The following is a 19812-nucleotide window of genomic DNA, read 5'->3' as shown; positions in this document are numbered from 1 at the left end:
CGCTCCTCCATCTCCCAGCTCCTCTCTCACTCCTCCATCTGCTGGCTCCTCTCTCGCTCCTCCATCTCCCGGCCTCACTCTCACTCTTCCAACTCCTGGCTCCTCTCTCAGTCTTCTATCTCTCGGCTCCTCTCTCGATCTTCCATAACCCAGCTCCTCTCTCGCTCTTCTATCTCTCATCTCCTCTCTCGCTCATCTATCTCCCGGCTCCTCTCTCGATCTTCTATCTCTCATCTCCTCTCTTGTTACTGCATCTCTGAGCTCGTCTGTCGCTCTTCCATCTGCCGACTCCACTCTCACTCTTCTATCTCTCGGCTAATCTCTCGCTCCTCCATCTCCCGGCGCCACTCTCGCTCTTCCAACTCCCAGATCCACTATCGCTCTTCCATCTCCCGGCTCCACTCTCGCTCTACCATCTCCCGGCTCCTCTCACGCTCTTCTAACTCCCGGCTCCTCTCTCACTCCTCCATCTCCCGGCTCCTCTCTCACTCCTCAATCTCCTGGCTCCTCTCTCGCTCCTCCATCTCCCGGCTCCTCTCTCACTCTTCTATCTCCCGACTCCTATCTCGCTCTTCAATCTCCCACCTCCTCTCGCTTCTCCATCTCTTGGTTCCTCTCTCGTTCTTCTAACTCTCAGCTGGTCTGTCGTTCTTCCATCTCCCGGCTCGTCTCACGCTCTTCCATCACCCGGCTCCTCTCTTGCTCTTCTATCTGGCGGCTCCTCTCTAGCTCCTCCATCTCCCGGCTCCTTTCTCGCTCCTCCATTTCCTGTCTTCTCCCTCCCTCCTCCATCTCCTGGCTCCTCTCTCACTCTTCTATCGCTCGGCACCTCGCTCACTCCGCCATCTCCCAGCTCATATATTTCTCTTCTATCTCCCGACTCCAATCTCGCTCTTCTATCACTCGGTTGCTCTCTCGCTGCTCCATCTCCCAGCTTCTCTCTCGCTCTACCATCTCCCGGCTCCTCTCTCGCTCTTCTATCTCTCGGCTCCTCTCTCGCTCTTCTATCTCCTGGCTCCTGTCTCGATCTTCTATCTCTCGGCTCCTCTCTTGTTACTGCATCACGCAGCTGCTCTCTCGCTCTTCCATCTGCCGACTCCACTCTCACTCTTCTATCTCCCGGCTCCTCTGTCGCTCTTCCATCTCCCGGCTCCTCTCTCACTCTTCTATCTCCTGGCTCATGTCTCGAGCTTCTATCTCTCAGCTCCTCTCTTGTTACTGCATCACGCAGCTGCTCTCTCGCTCTTCTATCTCCCGGCTCCACTGTCGCTCTTCCATCTCCCGGATCCACTATCGCTCTTCGATCTCCCGGCTCCACTCTCGCTCTACCAGCACCCGGCTCCTCTCTCGCTCTTCTAACTCCCAGCTCCTGTCTCACTCCTCCATCTGCTGGCTCCTCTCTCACTCTTCTATCTCTCGGCTCCTCTCTCGCTCCTCCACCTCCCGGCTCCTCTCTCACTCCTCCATCTCCCGTCTCCTATCTCATTCCTCCATCTCCTGGCTCCTGTCTCGCTCTTCCATCTCCCGGTTCCTCTCTCGCTCTTCTAACACTCGGCCCCTCTATCGCTCCGCAATCTCCCGGCTCCTCTCTCACACTTCTATCTCCCAACTCCTCTCTCGCTCTTCCATCTCCCGGCTCCACTCTCGCTCTTCTATCTCTCAGGTACTCTCTCGCTCCTCCATCTCCCAGCTCCTCTCTCACTCTACCAGCTCCCAGCTCCTATCTCGTTCTACCATGTCTCGGCTCCTCTCTCACTCTTGTATCTCCAGGCTCCTCTCTCACTCCTCCATCTGCCGGCTCCTCTCTCGCTTCTCCATCTCCCGGCTCCTCACACGCTCTACCATCTCTCGGTTCCTCTCTCACTCTACCATCTCCCGGCTCCTCTCTCGCTCTTCTATCTCCCGGCTCCTCTCTCACTCTTCCATCACCAGGCTCCTCTCTCGCTCCTCCATCTCCCAGCTCCTCTCTCACTCCTCCATCTGCTGGCTCCTCTCTCGCTCCTCCATCTCCCGGCCTCCCTCTCACTCTTCCAACTCCTGGCTCCTCTCTCAGTCTTCTATCTCTCGGCTCCTCTCTCGATCTTCCATAACCCAGCTCCTCTCTCGCTCTTCTATCTCTCATCTCCTCTCTCGCTCATCTATCTCCCGGCTCCTCTCTCGATCTTCTATCTCTCATCTCCTCTCTTGTTACTGCATCTCTGAGCTCGTCTGTCGCTCTTCCATCTGCCGACTCCACTCTCACTCTTCTATCTCTCGGCTAATCTCTCGCTCCTCCATCTCCCGGCGCCACTCTCGCTCTTCCAACTCCCAGATCCACTATCGCTCTTCCATCTCCCGGCTCCACTCTCGCTCTACCATTTCCCGGCTCCTCTCACGCTCTTCTAACTCCCGGCTCCTCTCTCACTCCTCCATCTCCCGGCTCCTCTCTCACTCCTCAATCTCCTGGCTCCTCTCTCGCTCCTCCATCTCCCGGCTCCTCTCTCACTCTTCTATCTCCCGACTCCTATCTCGCTCTTCAATCTCCCACCTCCTCTCGCTTCTCCATCTCTTGGTTCCTCTCTCGTTCTTCTAACTCTCAGCTGGTCTGTCGTTCTTCCATCTCCCGGCTCGTCTCACGCTCTTCCATCACCCGGCTCCTCTCTTGCTCTTCTATCTGGCGGCTCCTCTCTAGCTCCTCCATCTCCCGGCTCCTTTCTCGCTCCTCCATTTCCTGTCTTCTCCCTCCCTCCTCCATCTCCTGGCTCCTCTCTCACTCTTCTATCGCTCGGCACCTCGCTCACTCCGCCATCTCCCAGCTCATATATTTCTCTTCTATCTCCCGACTCCAATCTCGCTCTTCTATCACTCGGTTGCTCTCTCGCTGCTCCATCTCCCAGCTTCTCTCTCGCTCTACCATCTCCCGGCTCCTCTCTCGCTCTTCTATCTCTCGGCTCCTCTCTCGCTCTTCTATCTCCTGGCTCCTGTCTCGATCTTCTATCTCTCGGCTCCTCTCTTGTTACTGCATCACGCAGCTGCTCTCTCGCTCTTCCATCTGCCGACTCCACTCTCACTCTTCTATCTCCCGGCTCCTCTGTCGCTCTTCCATCTCCCGGCTCCTCTCTCACTCTTCTATCTCCTGGCTCATGTCTCGAGCTTCTATCTCTCAGCTCCTCTCTTGTTACTGCATCACGCAGCTGCTCTCTCGCTCTTTTATCTCCCGGCTCCACTGTCGCTCTTCCATCTCCCGGATCCACTATCGCTCTTCGATCTCCCGTCTCCACTCTCGCTCTACCAGCACCCGGCTCCTCTCTCGCTCTTCTAACTCCCAGCTCCTGTCTCACTCCTCCATCTGCTGGCTCCTCTCTCACTCTTCTATCTCTCGGCTCCTCTCTCGCTCCTCCACCTCCCGGCTCCTCTCTCACTCCTCCATCTCCCGTCTCCTATCTCATTCCTCCATCTCCTGGCTCCTGTCTCGCTCTTCCATCTCCCGGTTCCTCTCTCGCTCTTCTAACACTCGGCCCCTCTATCGCTCCGCAATCTCCCGGCTCCTCTCTCACACTTCTATCTCCCAACTCCTCTCTCGCTCTTCCATCTCCCGGCTCCACTCTCGCTCTTCTATCTCTCAGGTACTCTCTCGCTCCTCCATCTCCCAGCTCCTCTCTCACTCTACCAGCTCCCAGCTCCTATCTCGTTCTACCATGTCTCGGCTCCTCTCTCACTCTTGTATCTCCAGGCTCCTCTCTCACTCCTCCATCTGCCGGCTCCTCTCTCGCTTCTCCATCTCCCGGCTCCTCACACGCTCTACCATCTCTCGGTTCCTCTCTCACTCTACCATCTCCCGGCTCCTCTCTCGCTCTTCTATCTCCCTGCTTCTCTCTCCCACTTCCAACTCCTGGCTCCTCTCTCACTCTTCTATCTCTCGGCTCCTCTCTCGCTCTTCCAACTCTCGGCTGCTCTCTCGCTCTTCTAATTCTCGGCTCCTCTCCTGTTACTGCATCTCCCAGCTCCTCTCTCGCTCTTCCATCTGCCGACTCCACTCTCAATCTTCCCTCTATCGGCTACTCTCTCGCTCCTCCATCTCCCGGCTCCTCTCTCGCTCCTCCATCTCCTGGCTCCTCTCTCGTTCCTCCATCTCCCGGCTCCTCTCTCACTCTAACATCTCACAACTCATCCCTCACTCTTCTATCTCCCAGCTCCTCTCTCACTCCTCCATCTCCCGGCTCCTCTCTTGCTCCTTCATCTCCCAGCTCCTCTCTCACTCCTCCACGTCCCGGCTCCTCTCTCACTCCTCCATCTCCTAGCTCCTCTTTCGCTCTACAATCTCCCGGCTCCTCTCTCACTCTTCTATCTCCCGACTCCTCTCTCGCTCTTCAAATTCCCGGCACCTCTCTCACTCCTCCATCACCTGGCTCCTCTCTCGCTCTTCACTCGCTCGTCTATCGCTTGGCTCCTCGTTCGCTCTACCATCACCCAGCTCCTCTCATGCTTTTCTATCTCTTGGCTCCTCTCTCGCTCCACCATCTCCCGGCTCCTCTCTCACCCTTCTATCTCACAGCTCCTCTCTCACTCCTCCATCTCCTGGCTCCTCTCTCGCTCTACCATCTCGCGGCTCCTCTCGCGCTCTTCTATCGCTCAGCTCCTCTTTCGCTCTTCCATCTCCCGGCTCCTCTCATGCTCTTCTATCTCTCAGCTCCTCTCCCGCTCTTCCATCTCCCGACTCCACTCTTGCTCTTCCATCTCCTGGCTCCTCTCTCGCTCTTCTACCCCTCAGCTCCTCTCTCGTTCTTCCATCTCCGAACTCCTCTCTCGCACTTCCACCTCCCGGCTCCTCTGTCGCTCTTCCATCTCCTGGCTCCTCCCTCACTCATCTATCTCTCGGTTCCAATCTTGTTCTTCCATCTCCCAGCTCGTCTCGGGCATTTCTATCCCTCGGATCCACTCTCGCTCTTCTATCTCCCGGCTCCACTCTCGCTCTTCCATTTCCCGGATCCACTATCGCTCTTCCATCTCCCGGCTCCACTCTCACTCTACCATCTCCCGGCTCGTCTCTCGCTCTTCTATATCCCAACTCCTCCCTCACTCCTCCCTCTCCTGGCTCCTCTCTCACTCTTCTATCTATAGGCTCCTCTCTCGCTCCTCCACCTCCCGGCTCCTCTCTCACTCCTCCATCTCCTGGCTCCTCTCTTGCTCTTCCATCTCCCGGCTCCTCTCTCACTCTTCTTTCTCCAGACTCCTCTCTTGCTCTTCCATCTCCCGGCTCCTCTCTCGCTCTTCCATCACCAGGCTCCTCTCTCGCTCCTCCATCTCCTGGCTCCTCTCTCACTCCTCCATCTGCCGGCTCCTCGCTCGCTCCTCCATCTCCCGGCTTCTCTCTCACTCTTCCAACTCCTGGCTCCTCTCTCACTCTTCTATCTCCCGGCTCCTCTCTCGCACTTCCATCTCCCGTCTCCTCTCTCGCTCTTCTATCTCTTGGCTCCTCTCTCACTCCTCCATCTCCCAGCTCCTCTCTCGCTCTTCCATCTCCCGGCTCCATTCTCGCTCTTCAATCTCTCGGCTACTCTCTCGCTCCTCCATCACCCGGCTCCTCTCTCTCTCCTGCATCTCCTGGCTCCTATCTCGCTGCACCATCTCTTGGCTCCTCTCTCGATCTACCATCTTCCGGCTCCTCTCACGCTCTTCTATCTGAGGTCATCTCTCTCACTCCACCATCTCCTGGCTCCTCTCACACTCTTCCATCTCTCGGCTCCTCTCTCGCTCTTCTATCTCGCGTTCCAATCTTGCTCTTCCAACTCCCAGCTCATCTCGCGGTCTTCTATCCGTCGGATCCACTCTCGCTCTTCTATCTCTCGGCTCCTCTCTCGCTCTTCCATCTCTCAGCTCTTCTCTCGCTCTTCCATCTCTCGGCTCCTCTCTCGCTCTTCTGTCTCCCGGCTCCTGTCTCGATCTTCTATCTCTGGGCTCTTCCCTTGTTACTGCATCTCCCAGCTTCTCTCTTGCTCTTCCATCTGCCGACTCCACTCTCACTCTTCTATCTCTCGGCTACACTCTCGCTCCTCCATCTCCCGGCTCCTCTCTCGCCCCTCCATCTCCCGGCTCCTCTCTCGTTCCTCCATTTCCCGGCTCCTATCTCGCTCTTCTATCTCCCGGCTCCTCTCTCGCTCTTCCATGTCACGGCTCCTCTCTCGCTGGTCCATCTCCTGTTTCCTCTCTCGTTCTTCTATCTCCCAGCTTCTGTCTCACTCCTCTAACTCCTGGTCCTCTCTCAGTCTTCTAACTCTCGGCTCCTCTATCGCTCTTCCATCTCTCAGCACCTCTCTCGCTCTTCTATATCTCGGCTCCTCTCTCGCTCTTCTATCTCTCGGCTCCTCTCTTGCTCTTCTATCTCTCGGCTCCTCTCTCGCTCTTCTATCTCCCGGCTCCTCTCTCGATCTTCTATCTCTCGACTCCTCTCTTATTACTGCATCTCTCAGCTCCTCTCTCGCTCTTCCATCTGCCGGCTCCGCTCTCACTCTTCTATCTCCCGGCTACTCTCTCGCTCCTCCATCTCCCGGCTCCACTCTCGCTCTTCCATCTCCCGGCTGCTCTATCGCTCTTCCACCTCCCGGCTCCACTCTCGCTCTACCATCTCCCGGCTCCTCTCTCGCTCTTCTAACTCCCGCCTCCTCTCTGACTCCTCCATCTCCTGGCTCCTCTCTCACTCTTCTATCTCACGGCTCCTCTCTCGCTCCTCAAACTACCAGCTCCTCTCTCTGTCCTCAATCTCACGGCTCCTCTCTCACTCCTCAATCTCCTGGCTCCTCTCTCGCTCCTCCATCTCCCGGCTCCTCTCTCACTCTTCTATCTCCCGACTCCTATCTCGCTCTTCAATCTCCCTACTCCTCTCGCTTCTCCATCTCTTGGTTCATCTCTCGTTCTTCTTACTCTCAGCTGGTCTGTCGTTCTTCCATCTCCCGGCTCGTCTCACGCTCTTCCATCTCCCGGCTCCACTCTCGCTCTTCTATCTCTCAGGTACTCTCTCGCTCCTCCATCTCCCAGCTCCTCTCTCACTCTACCAGCTCCCAGCTCCTATCTCGTTCTACCATGTCTCGGCTCCTCTCTCACTCTTGTATCTCCAGGCTCCTCTCTCACTCCTCCATCTGCCGGCTCCTCTCTCGCTTCTCCATCTCCCGGCTCCTCACACGCTCTACCATCTCTCGGTTCCTCTCTCACTCTACCATCTCCCGGCTCCTCTCTCGCTCTTCTATCTCCCGGCTCCTCTCTCACTCTTCCATCACCAGGCTCCTCTCTCGCTCCTCCATCTCCCAGCTCCTCTCTCACTCCTCCATCTGCTGGCTCCTCTCTCGCTCCTCCATCTCCCGGCCTCCCTCTCACTCTTCCAACTCCTGGCTCCTCTCTCAGTCTTCTATCTCTCGGCTCCTCTCTCGATCTTCCATAACCCAGCTCCTCTCTCGCTCTTCTATCTCTCATCTCCTCTCTCGCTCATCTATCTCCCGGCTCCTCTCTCGATCTTCTATCTCTCATCTCCTCTCTTGTTACTGCATCTCTGAGCTCGTCTGTCGCTCTTCCATCTGCCGACTCCACTCTCACTCTTCTATCTCTCGGCTAATCTCTCGCTCCTCCATCTCCCGGCGCCACTCTCGCTCTTCCAACTCCCAGATCCACTATCGCTCTTCCATCTCCCGGCTCCACTCTCGCTCTACCATCTCCCGGCTCCTCTCTCGCTCTTCTATCTCTCGGCTCCTCTCTCGCTCTTCTATCTCCTGGCTCCTGTCTCGATCTTCTATCTCTCGGCTCCTCTCTTGTTACTGCATCACGCAGCTGCTCTCTCGCTCTTCCATCTGCCGACTCCACTCTCACTCTTCTATCTCCCGGCTCCTCTGTCGCTCTTCCATCTCCCGGCTCCTCTCTCACTCTTCTATCTCCTGGCTCATGTCTCGAGCTTCTATCTCTCAGCTCCTCTCTTGTTACTGCATCACGCAGCTGCTCTCTCGCTCTTCTATCTCCCGGCTCCACTGTCGCTCTTCCATCTCCCGGATCCACTATCGCTCTTCGATCTCCCGTCTCCACTCTCGCTCTACCAGCACCCGGCTCCTCTCTCGCTCTTCTAACTCCCAGCTCCTGTCTCACTCCTCCATCTGCTGACTCCTCTCTCACTCTTCTATCTCTCGGCTCCTCTCTCGCTCCTCCACCTCCCGGCTCCTCTCTCACTCCTCCATCTCCCGTCTCCTATCTCATTCCTCCATCTCCTGGCTCCTGTCTCGCTCTTCCATCTCCCGGTTCCTCTCTCGCTCTTCTAACACTCGGCCCCTCTATCGCTCCGCAATCTCCCGGCTCCTCTCTCACACTTCTATCTCCCAACTCCTCTCTCGCTCTTCCATCTCCCGGCTCCACTCTCGCTCTTCTATCTCTCAGGTACTCTCTCGCTCCTCCATCTCCCAGCTCCTCTCTCACTCTACCAGCTCCCAGCTCCTATCTCGTTCTACCATGTCTCGGCTCCTCTCTCACTCTTGTATCTCCAGGCTCCTCTCTCACTCCTCCATCTGCCGGCTCCTCTCTCGCTTCTCCATCTCCCGGCTCCTCACACGCTCTACCATCTCTCGGTTCCTCTCTCACTCTACCATCTCCCGGCTCCTCTCTCGCTCTTCTATCTCCCTGCTTCTCTCTCCCACTTCCAACTCCTGGCTCCTCTCTCACTCTTCTATCTCTCGGCTCCTCTCTCGCTCTTCCAACTCTCGGCTGCTCTCTCGCTCTTCTAATTCTCGGCTCCTCTCCTGTTACTGCATCTCCCAGCTCCTCTCTCGCTCTTCCATCTGCCGACTCCACTCTCAATCTTCCCTCTATCGGCTACTCTCTCGCTCCTCCATCTCCCGGCTCCTCTCTCGCTCCTCCATCTCCTGGCTCCTCTCTCGTTCCTCCATCTCCCGGCTCCTCTCTCGCTCTAACATCTCACAACTCATCCCTCACTCTTCTATCTCCCAGCTCCTCTCTCACTCCTCCATCTCCCGGCTCCTCTCTTGCTCCTTCATCTCCCAGCTCCTCTCTCACTCCTCCACGTCCCGGCTCCTCTCTCACTCCTCCATCTCCTAGCTCCTCTTTCGCTCTACAATCTCCCGGCTCCTCTCTCACTCTTCTATCTCCCGACTCCTCTCTCGCTCTTCAAATTCCCGGCACCTCTCTCACTCCTCCATCACCTGGCTCCTCTCTCGCTCTTCACTCGCTCGTCTATCGCTTGGCTCCTCGTTCGCTCTACCATCACCCAGCTCCTCTCACGCTTTTCTATCTCTTGGCTCCTCTCTCGCTCCACCATCTCCCGGCTCCTCTCTCACCCTTCTATCTCACAGCTCCTCTCTCACTCCTCCATCTCCTGGCTCCTCTCTCGCTCTACCATCTCGCGGCTCCTCTCGCGCTCTTCTATCGCTCAGCTCCTCTTTCGCTCTTCCATCTCCCGGCTCCTCTCATGCTCTTCTATCTCTCAGCTCCTCTCCCGCTCTTCCATCTCCCGACTCCACTCTTGCTCTTCCATCTCCTGGCTCCTCTCTCGCTCTTCTACCCCTCAGCTCCTCTCTCGTTCTTCCATCTCCGAACTCCTCTCTCGCACTTCCACCTCCCGGCTCCTCTGTCGCTCTTCCATCTCCTGGCTCCTCCCTCACTCATCTATCTCTCGGTTCCAATCTTGTTCTTCCATCTCCCAGCTCGTCTCGGGCATTTCTATCCCTCGGATCCACTCTCGCTCTTCTATCTCCCGGCTCCACTCTCGCTCTTCCATTTCCCGGATCCACTATCGCTCTTCCATCTCCCGGCTCCACTCTCACTCTACCATCTCCCGGCTCTTCTCTCGCTCTTCTATATCCCAACTCCTCCCTCACTCCTCCCTCTCCTGGCTCCTCTCTCACTCTTCTATCTATAGGCTCCTCTCTCGCTCCTCCACCTCCCGGCTCCTCTCTCACTCCTCCATCTCCTGGCTCCTCTCTTGCTCTTCCATCTCCCGGCTCCTCTCTCACTCTTCTTTCTCCAGACTCCTCTCTTGCTCTTCCATCTCCCGGCTCCTCTCTCGCTCTTCCATCACCAGGCTCCTCTCTCGCTCCTCCATCTCCTGGCTCCTCTCTCACTCCTCCATCTGCCGGCTCCTCGCTCGCTCCTCCATCTCCCGGCTTCTCTCTCACTCTTCCAACTCCTGGCTCCTCTCTCACTCTTCTATCTCCCGGCTCCTCTCTCGCACTTCCATCTCACGTCTCCTCTCTCGCTCTTCTATCTCTTGGCTCCTCTCTCACTCCTCCATCTCCCAGCTCCTCTCTCGCTCTTCCATCTCCCGGCTCCATTCTCGCTCTTCAATCTCTCGGCTACTCTCTCGCTCCTCCATCACCCGGCTCCTCTCTCTCTCCTGCATCTCCTGGCTCCTATCTCGCTGCACCATCTCTTGGCTCCTCTCTCGATCTACCATCTTCCGGCTCCTCTCACGCTCTTCTATCTGAGGTCATCTCTCTCACTCCACCATCTCCTGGCTCCTCTCACACTCTTCCATCTCTCGGCTCCGCTCTCGCTCTTCTATCTCGCGTTCCAATCTTGCTCTTCCAACTCCCAGCTCATCTCGCGGTCTTCTATCCGTCGGATCCACTCTCGCTCTTCTATCTCTCGGCTCCTCTCTCGCTCTTCCATCTCTCAGCTCTTCTCTCGCTCTTCCATCTCTCGGCTCCTCTCTCGCTCTTCTATCTCTCGGCTCCTCTCTCGCTCTTCTGTCTCCCGGCTCCTGTCTCGATCTTCTATCTCTGGGCTCTTCCCTTGTTACTGCATCTCCCAGCTTCTCTCTTGCTCTTCCATCTGCCGACTCCACTCTCACTCTTCTATGTCTCGGCTACACTCTCGCTCCTCCATCTCCCGGCTCCTCTCTCGCCCCTCCATCTCCCGGCTCCTCTCTCGTTCCTCCATTTCCCGGCTCCTATCTCGCTCTTCTATCTCCCGGCTCCTCTCTCGCTCTTCCATGTCACGGCTCCTCTCTCGCTGGTCCATCTCCTGTTTCCTCTCTCGTTCTTCTATCTCCCAGCTTCTGTCTCACTCCTCTAACTCCTGGTCCTCTCTCAGTCTTCTAACTCTCGGCTCCTCTATCGCTCTTCCATCTCTCAGCACCTCTCTCGCTCTTCTATATCTCGGCTCCTCTCTCGCTCTTCTATCTCTCGGCTCCTCTCTTGCTCTTCTATCTCTCGGCTCCTCTCTCGCTCTTCTATCTCCCGGCTCCTCTCTCGATCTTCTATCTCTCGACTCCTCTCTTATTACTGCATCTCTCAGCTCCTCTCTCGCTCTTCCATCTGCCGGCTCCGCTCTCACTCTTCTATCTCCCGGCTACTCTCTCGCTCCTCCATCTCCCGGCTCCACTCTCGCTCTTCCATCTCCCGGCTGCTCTATCGCTCTTCCACCTCCCGGCTCCACTCTCGCTCTACCATCTCCCGGCTCCTCTCTCGCTCTTCTAACTCCCGCCTCCTCTCTGACTCCTCCATCTCCTGGCTCCTCTCTCACTCTTCTATCTCACGGCTCCTCTCTCGCTCCTCAAACTACCAGCTCCTCTCTCTGTCCTCCATCTCCCGGCTCCTCTCTCACTCCTCAATCTCCTGGCTCCTCTCTCGCTCCTCCATCTCCCGGCTCCTCTCTCACTCTTCTATCTCCCGACTCCTATCTCGCTCTTCAATCTCCCTACTCCTCTCGCTTCTCCATCTCTTGGTTCATCTCTCGTTCTTCTTACTCTCAGCTGGTCTGTCGTTCTTCCATCTCCCGGCTCGTCTCACGCTCTTCCATCACCCGGCTCCTCTCTTGCTCTTCTATCTGGCGACTCCTCTCTAGCTCATCCATCTCCCGGCTCCTTTCTCGCTCCTCCATTTCCCGGCTTCTCTCTCCCTCCTCCATCTCCTGGCTCCTCTCTCACTCTTCTATCGCTCGGCACATCGCTCACTCCGCCATCTCCCAGCTCATATATTTCTCTTCTATCTCCCGGCTCCTCTCTCGCTCTTCTATCTCTCGGCTCCTCTCTCGCTCTTCTATCTCCCGACTCCTCTCTCGCTCTTCAAATTCCCGGCACCTCTCTCGCTCCTCCATCACCTGGCTCCTCTCTCGCTCTTCACTCGCTCGTCTATCGCTCGGCTCCTCGTTCGCTCTACCATCACCCAGCTCCTCTCATGCTCTTCTATCTCTCGGCTCCTGTCTCGCTCCACCATCTCCCGGCTCCTCTCTCACCCTTCTATGTCACAGCTCCTCTCTCACTCCACCATCTCCTAGCTCCTCTCTCGCTCTACCATCTCGCGGCTCCTCTCGCGCTCTTCTATCGCTCAGCTCCTCTTTCGCTCTTCCATCTCCCGGCTCCTCTCATGCTCTTCTATCTCTCAGCTCCTCTCCCGCTCTTCCATTTCCTGACTCCACTCTCGCTCTTCCATCTCCTGGCTCCTCTCTCGCTCTTCTACCCCTCATCTCCTCTCTCCTTCTTCCATCTCCGAACTCCTCTCTCGCACTTCCACCTCCCGGCTCCTCTGTCGCTCTTCCATCTCCTGGCTCCTCCCTCACTCTTCTATCTCTCGGTTCCAATCTTGCTCTTCCATCTCCCAGCTCGTCTCGCTCTTCTATCTCTCGGCTCCTCTCTCGCTCTTCTGTCTCCCGTCTCCTGTCTCGATCTTCTATCTCTGGGCTCCTTCCTTGTTACTGCATCTCCCAGCTTCTCTCTTGCTCTTCCATCTGCCGACTCCACTCACACTCTTCTATCTCTCGGCTACACTCTCGCCCCTCCATCTCCCGGCTCCTCTCTCGTTCCTCCATCTCCCGGCTCCTCTCTCGCTCTTCTATCTCCCGGCTCCTCTCTCGATCTTTTATCTCTCGGCTCCTCTCTAATTACTGCATCTCTCAGCTCCTCTCTCGCTCTTCCATCTGACGGCTCCGCTCTCACTCTTCTATCTCCCGGCTACTCTCTCGCTCCTCCATCTCCCGGCTCCACTCTCGCTCTTCCATCTCCCGGCTGCTCTATCGCTCTTCCATCTCCCGGCTCCACTCTCGCTCTACCATCTCCCGGCTCCTCTCTCGCTCTTCTAACTCCCGCCTCCTCTCTGACTCCTCCATCTCCTAGCTCCTCTCTCACTCTTCTATCTCACGGCTCCTCTCTCTCTCCCCAATCTCCCAGCTCCTATCTCAGTCCTCCATCTCCCGGCTCCTCTCTCACTCCTCAACCTCCTGGCTCCTCTCTCGCTCCTCCATCTCCCGGCTCCTCTCTCACTCTTCTATCTCCCGACTCCTATCTCGCTCTTCAATCTCCCACCTCCTCTCGCTTCTCCATCTCTTGGTTCCTCTCTCGTTCTTCTAACTCTCAGCTGGTCTGTCGTTCTTCCATCTCCCGGCTCGTCTCACGCTCTTCCATCACCCGGCTCCTCTCTTGCTCTTCTATCTGTCGGCTCCTCTCTAGCTCCTCCATCTCCCGGCTCCTTTCTCGCTCCTCCATTTCCTGTCTTCTCCCTCCCTCCTCCATCTCCTGGCTCCTCTCTCACTCTTCCATCGCTCGGCACCTCGCTCACTCCGCCATCTCCCAGCTCATATATTTCTCTTCTATCTCCCGACTCCAATCTCGCTCTTCTATCACTCGGTCGCTCTCTCGCTGCTCCATCTCCCAGCTCCTCTCTCGCTCTACCATCTCCCGGCTCCTCTCTCGCTCTTCTATCTCTCGGCTCCTCTCTCGCTCTTCTATCTCCCGGTTCCTGTCTCGATCTTCTATCTCTCGGCTCCTCTCTTGTTACTGCATCACGCAGCTGCTCTATCGCTCTTCCATCTGCCGACTCCACTCTCACTCTTCTATCGCCCGGCTCCTCTGTCGCTCTTCCATCTCCCGGCTCCTCTCTCGCTCTTCTATCTCCCGGCTCATGTCTCGAGCTTCTATCTCTCAGCTCCTCTCGTGTTACTGCATCACGCAGCTGCTCTCTCGCTCTTCTATCTCCCGGCTCCACTGTCGCTCTTCCATCTCCCGGATCCACAATCGCTCTTCGATCTCCCGGCTCCACTCTCGCTCTACCAGCACCCGGCTCCTCTCTCGCTCTTCTAACTCCCAGCTCCTGTCTCACTCCTCCATCTGCTGGCTCCTCTCTCACTCTTCTATCTCTCGGCTCCTCTATCGCACTTCCATCTCTCAGCACCTCTCTTGCTCTTCTATCTCTCGGCTCCTCTCTCGCTCGTCTATCTCTCGGCTCCTCTCTTGCTCTTCTATCTCTCGGCTCCTCTCTCACTCTTCTATCTCCCGGCTCCTCTCTCGATCTTCTATCTCTCGTCTCCTCTCTTATTACTGCATCTCTCAGCTCCTCTCTCGCTTTTCCAACTGCCGGCTCCTCTCACGCTCTTCTAACTCCCGGCTCCTCTCTCACTCCTCCATCTCCTGGCTCCTCTCTCACTCTTCTATCTCTCGGCTCCTCTCTCGCTCCTCCATCTCCCGGCTCCTCTCTCACTCTTCTGTCTCCCGACTCCTCTATCGCTCTTCCATCTCCCGGCTCCATACTCGCTCTTCTATCTCTCCAATACTCTCTCGCTCCTCCATCTCCCGGCTCCTCTCTCGCTGTACCTGCTCCCAGCTCCTCTCTCGCTCGTCCATCTCCTGGCTCCTCTCTCGCTCTTCTATCTCCTGGCTCCTCTCTCACTACTCCATCTGCCGGCTCCTCTCTCGCTCCTCCGTCTCCCGGCGCCACTCTCGCTCTTCCATCTCCTGGCTCCACTATCGTTCTTCCATCTCCCGGCTCCACTTCGCTCTACCATCTCCCGGCTCATCTCACGCTCTTCTTACTCCCGGCTCCTCTCTCACTCCTCCATCTCCTGGCTCCTCTCTCACTCTTCTATCTCTCGGCTCCTCTCTAGCTCCTCCACCTCCCGGCTCCTTTCTCACTCCTCCATCTCCCGGCTCCTCTCTCACTCCTCCATCTCCTGGCTCCGCTCTCGCTCTTCCATCTCCCGGCTCCTTTCTCGCTCTTCTATCGCTCGGCTCCTCTCTCGCTCTTCCATCTCTCAGCTCCTCTCTCGCTCTTCCATCTTAAGGCTCCTCTCTAAATCTTCCATCTCCGGGCTCCCTTCTCACTCCTCCCACTCCCTGCTCCTTTCTTGCTCCTCCATCTCCCGGCTCCACTTCACTCCTCCATCGCCTGGATCCTCTTTCACTCTTCCATCTCCTGGCTCCTCTCTCACTCTTCTATCTCTCGGCTCCTCTATCGCTCTTCTATCTCTCGGCTCCTCTCTCACTCCTCCATCTCCCAGCTCCTCTCTCGCTCTTCCATCTCCCGGCTCAATTCTCGCTCTTCTATCTCTCAGCTACTCTCTCGCTCCTCCATCACCCGGCTCGTCTCTCTCTCCTGCATCTCCTGGCTCCTATCTCACTGCAACATCTCTTGGCTCCTCTCTCGCTCTACCATCTTCCGGCTCCTCTCACGCTCTTCTATCTGAGGTCATCTTTCTCACTCCACCATCTCCTGGCTCCTCTCACACTCTTCCATCTCTCGGCTCCGCTCTTGCTCTTCTATCTCGCGTTCCAATCTTGCTCTTCCATCTCCCAGCTCATCTCGCGGTCTTCTATCCGTCGGATCCACGCTCGCTCTTCTATCTCTCGGCTCCTCTCTCGCTCTTCCATCTCTCGGCTCTTCTCTCGCTCTTCCATCTCTCGGCTCCTCTCTCGCTCTTCTATCTCTCGGTTCCTCTCTCGCTCTTCTGTCTCCCGGCTCCTGTCTCGATCTTCTATCTCTGGGCTCTTCCCTTGAAACTGCATCTCCCAGCTTCTCTCTTGCTCTTCCATCTGCCGACTCCATTCTCACTCTTCTATCTCTCGGCTACACTCTCGCTCCTCCATCTCCCGGCTCCTCTCTCGCCCCTCCATCTCCCGGCTCCTCTCTCGTTCCTCCATCTCCCGGCTCCTCTCTCGCTCTTCTATCTCCCGGCTCCTCTCTCGATCTTCTATCTCTCGGCTCCTCTCTAACTACTGCATCTCTCAGCTCCTCTCTCGCTCTTCCATCTGCCAGCTCCGCTCTCACTCTTCTATCTCCCGGCTACTCTCTCGCTCCTCCATCTCCCGGCTCCACTCTCGCTCTTCCATCTCCCGGCTGCTCTATCGCTCTTCCATCTCCCGGCTCCACTCTCGCTCTACCATCTCCCGGCTCCTCTCTCGCTCTTCTAACTCCTAGCTCCTCTCTCACTCTTCTATCTCACGGCTCCTCTCTCGCTCCTCAATCTCCCGGCTCCTCTCTCACTCCTCAATCTTCTGGCTCCTCTCTCGCTCCTCCATCTCCCGGCTCCTCTCTCACTCTTCTATCTCCCGACTCCTATCTCGCTCTTCAATCTCCCACCTCCTCTCGCTTCTCCATCTCTTGGTTCCTCTCTCGTTCTTCTAACTCTCAGCTGGTCTGTCGTTCTTCCATCTCCCGGCTCGTCTCACGCTCTTCCATCACCCGGCTCCTCTCTTGCTCTTCTATCTGTCGGCTCCTCTCTAGCTCCTCCATCTCCCGGCTCCTTTCTCGCTCCTCCATTTCCTGTCTTCTCCCACCCTCCTCCATCTCCTGGCTCCTCTCTCACTCTTCTATCGCTCGGCACCTCGCTCACTCCGCCATCTCCCAGCTCATATATTTCTCTTCTATCTCCCGACTCCAATCTCGCTCTTCTATCACTCGGTTGCTCTCTCGCTGCTCCATCTCCCAGCTCCTCTCTCGCTCTACCATCTCCCGGCTCCTCTCTCGCTCTTCTATCTCTCGGCTCCTCTCTCGCTCTTCTATCTCCTGGCTCCTGTCTCGATCTTCTATCTCTCGGCTCCTCTCTTGTTACTGCATCACGCAGCTGCTCTCTCGCTCTTCCATCTGCCGACTCCACTCTCACTCTTCTATCTCCCGGCTCCTCTGTCGCTCTTCCATCTCCCGGCTCCTCTCTCGCTCTTCTATCTCCCAGCTCATGTCTCGAGCTTCTATCTCTCAGCTCCTCTCTTGTTACTGCATCACGCAGCTGCTCTCTCGCTCTTCTATCTCCCGGCTCCACTGTCGCTCTTCCATCTCCCGGATCCACTATCGCTCTTCGATCTCCCGGCTCCACTCTCGCTCTACCAGCACCCGGCTCCTCTCTCGCTCTTCTAACTCCCAGCTCCTGTCTCACTCCTCCATCTGCTGGCTCCTCTCTCACTCTTCTATCTCTCGGCTCCTCTATCGCACTTCCATCTCTCAGCACCTCTCTTGCTCTTCTATCTCTCGGCTCCTCTCTCGCTCGTCTATCTCTCGGCTCCTCTCTTGCTCTTCTATCTCTCGGCTCCTCTCTCGCTCTTCTATCTCCCGGCTCCTCTCTCGATCTTCTATCTCTCGGCTCCTCTCTTATTACTGCATCTCTCAGCTCCTCTCTCGCTCTTCCATCTGCCGGCTCCTCTCACGCTCTTCTAACTCCCGGCTCCTCTCTCACTCCTCCATCTCCTGGCTCCTCTCTCACTCTTCTATCTCTCGGCTCCTCTCTCGCTCTTCTATCTCCCGGCTCCTGTCTCGATCTTCTATCTCTCGGCTCCTCTCTTATTACTGCATCTCTCAGCTCCTCTCTCGCTCTTCCATCTGCCGGCTCCGCTCTCACTCTTCTATCTCCCGGCTACTCTCTCGCTCCTCCATCTCCCGGCTCCACTCTCACTCTACCATCTCCCGGCTCCTCTCACGCTCTTCTAACTCCCGGCTCCTCTCTCACTCCTCCATCTCCCGGCTCCTCTCTCACTCTTCTATATCTCGGCTCCTCTCTCGCTCCTCCATCTCCCGGCTCCTCTCTCACTCTTCTGTCTCCCGACTCCTCTATCGCTCTTCCATCTCCCGGCTCCACACTCGCTCTTCTATCTCTCCAATACTCTCTCGCTCCTCCATCTCCCGGCTCCTCTCTCGCTGTACCTGCTCCCAGCTCCTCTCTCGCTCATCCATCTCCTGGCTCCTCTCTCGCTCTTCTATCTCCCGGCTCCTCTCTCACTACTCCATCTGCCGGCTCCTCTCTCGCTCCTCCGTCTCCCGGCGCCACTCTCGCTCTTCCATCTCCTGGCTCCACTATCGTTCTTGCATCTCCCGGCTCCACTTCGCTCTACCATCTCCCGGCTCATCTCAGGCTCTTCTAACTCCCGGCTCCTCTCTCACTCCTCCATCTCCTGGCTCCTCTCTCACTCTTCTATCTCTCTGCTCCTCTCTAGCTCCTCCACCTCCCGGCTCCTTTCTCACTCCTCCATCTCCTGGCTCCGCTCTCGCTCTTCCATCTCCCGGCTCCTTTCTCGCTCTTCTATCGCTCGGCTCCTCTCTCGCTCTTCCATCTCTCAGCTCCTCTCTCGCTCTTCCATCTTAAGGCTCCTCTCTAAATCTTCCATCTCCGGGCTCCCTTCTCACTCCTCCCACTCCCTGCTCCTTTCTTGCTCCTCCATTTCCCGGCTCCACTTCACTCCTCCATCGCCTGGATCCTCTTTCACTCTTCCATCTCCTGGCTCCTCTCTCACTCTTCTATCTCTCGGCTCCTCTATCGCTCTTCTATCTCTCGGCTCCTCTCTCACTCCTCCATCTCCCAGCTCCTCTCTCGCTCTTCCATCTCCCGGCTCAATTCTCGCTCTTCTATCTCTCAGCGACTCTCTCGCTCCTCCATCACCCGGCTCGTCTCTCTCTCCTGCATCTCCTGGCTCCTATCTCACTGCAACATCTCTTGGCTCCTCTCTCGCTCTACCATCTTCCGGCTCCTCTCACGCTCTTCTATCTGAGGTCATCTTTCTCACTCCACCATCTCCTGGCTCCTCTCACACTCTTCCATCTCTCGGCTCCGCTCTTGCTCTTCTATCTCGCGTTCCAATCTTGCTCTTCCATCTCCCAGCTCATCTCGCGGTCTTCTATCCGTCGGATCCACGCTCGCTCTTCTATCTCTCGGCTCCTCTCTCGCTCTTCCATCTCTCGGCTCTTCTCTCGCTCTTCCATCTCTCGGCTCCTCTCTCGCTCTTCTATCTCTCGGTTCCTCTCTCGCTCTTCTGTCTCCCGGCTCCTGTCTCGATCTTCTATCTCTGGGCTCTTCCCTTGAAACTGCATCTCCCAGCTTCTCTCTTGCTCTTCCATCTGCCGACTCCACTCTCACTCTTCTATCTCTCGGCTACACTCTCGCTCCTCCATCTCCCGGCTCCTCTCTCGCCCCTCCATCTCCCGGCTCCTCTCTCGTTCCTCCATCTCCCGGCTCCTCTCTCGCTCTTCTATCTCCCGGCTCCTCTCTCGATCTTCTATCTCTCGGCTCCTCTCTAACTACTGCATCTCTCAGCTCCTCTCTTGCTCTTCCATCTGCCAGCTCCGCTCTCACTCTTCTATCTCCCGGCTACTCTCTCGCTCCTCCATCTCCCGGCTCCACTCTCGCTCTTCCATCTCCCGGCTGCTCTATCGCTCTTCCATCTCCCGGCTCCACTCTCGCTCTACCATCTCCTGGCTCCTCTCTCGCTCTTCTAACTCCTAGCTCCTCTCTCACTCTTCTATCTCACGGCTCCTCTCTCGCTCCTCAATCTCCCGGCTCCTCTCTCACTCCTCAATCTTCTGGCTCCTCTCTCGCTCCTCCATCTCCCGGCTCCTCTCTCACTCTTCTATCTCCCGACTCCTATCTCGCTCTTCAATCTCCCACCTCCTCTCGCTTCTCCATCTCTTGGTTCCTCTCTCGTTCTTCTAACTCTCAGCTGGTCTGTCGTTCTTCCATCTCCCGGCTCGTCTCACGCTGTTCCATCACCCGACTCCTCTCTTGCTCTTCTATCTGTCGGCTCCTCTCTAGCTCCTCCATCTCCCGGCTCCTTTCTCGCTCCTCCATTTCCTGTCTTCTCCCTCCCTCCTCCATCTC

This window comes from Carcharodon carcharias, chromosome 6 (genome assembly GCF_017639515.1).
Source record: "Carcharodon carcharias isolate sCarCar2 chromosome 6, sCarCar2.pri, whole genome shotgun sequence".
Lineage (NCBI taxonomy): Eukaryota > Metazoa > Chordata > Chondrichthyes > Lamniformes > Lamnidae > Carcharodon > Carcharodon carcharias.
Note: the sequence above shows the minus strand (reverse complement) of the source record.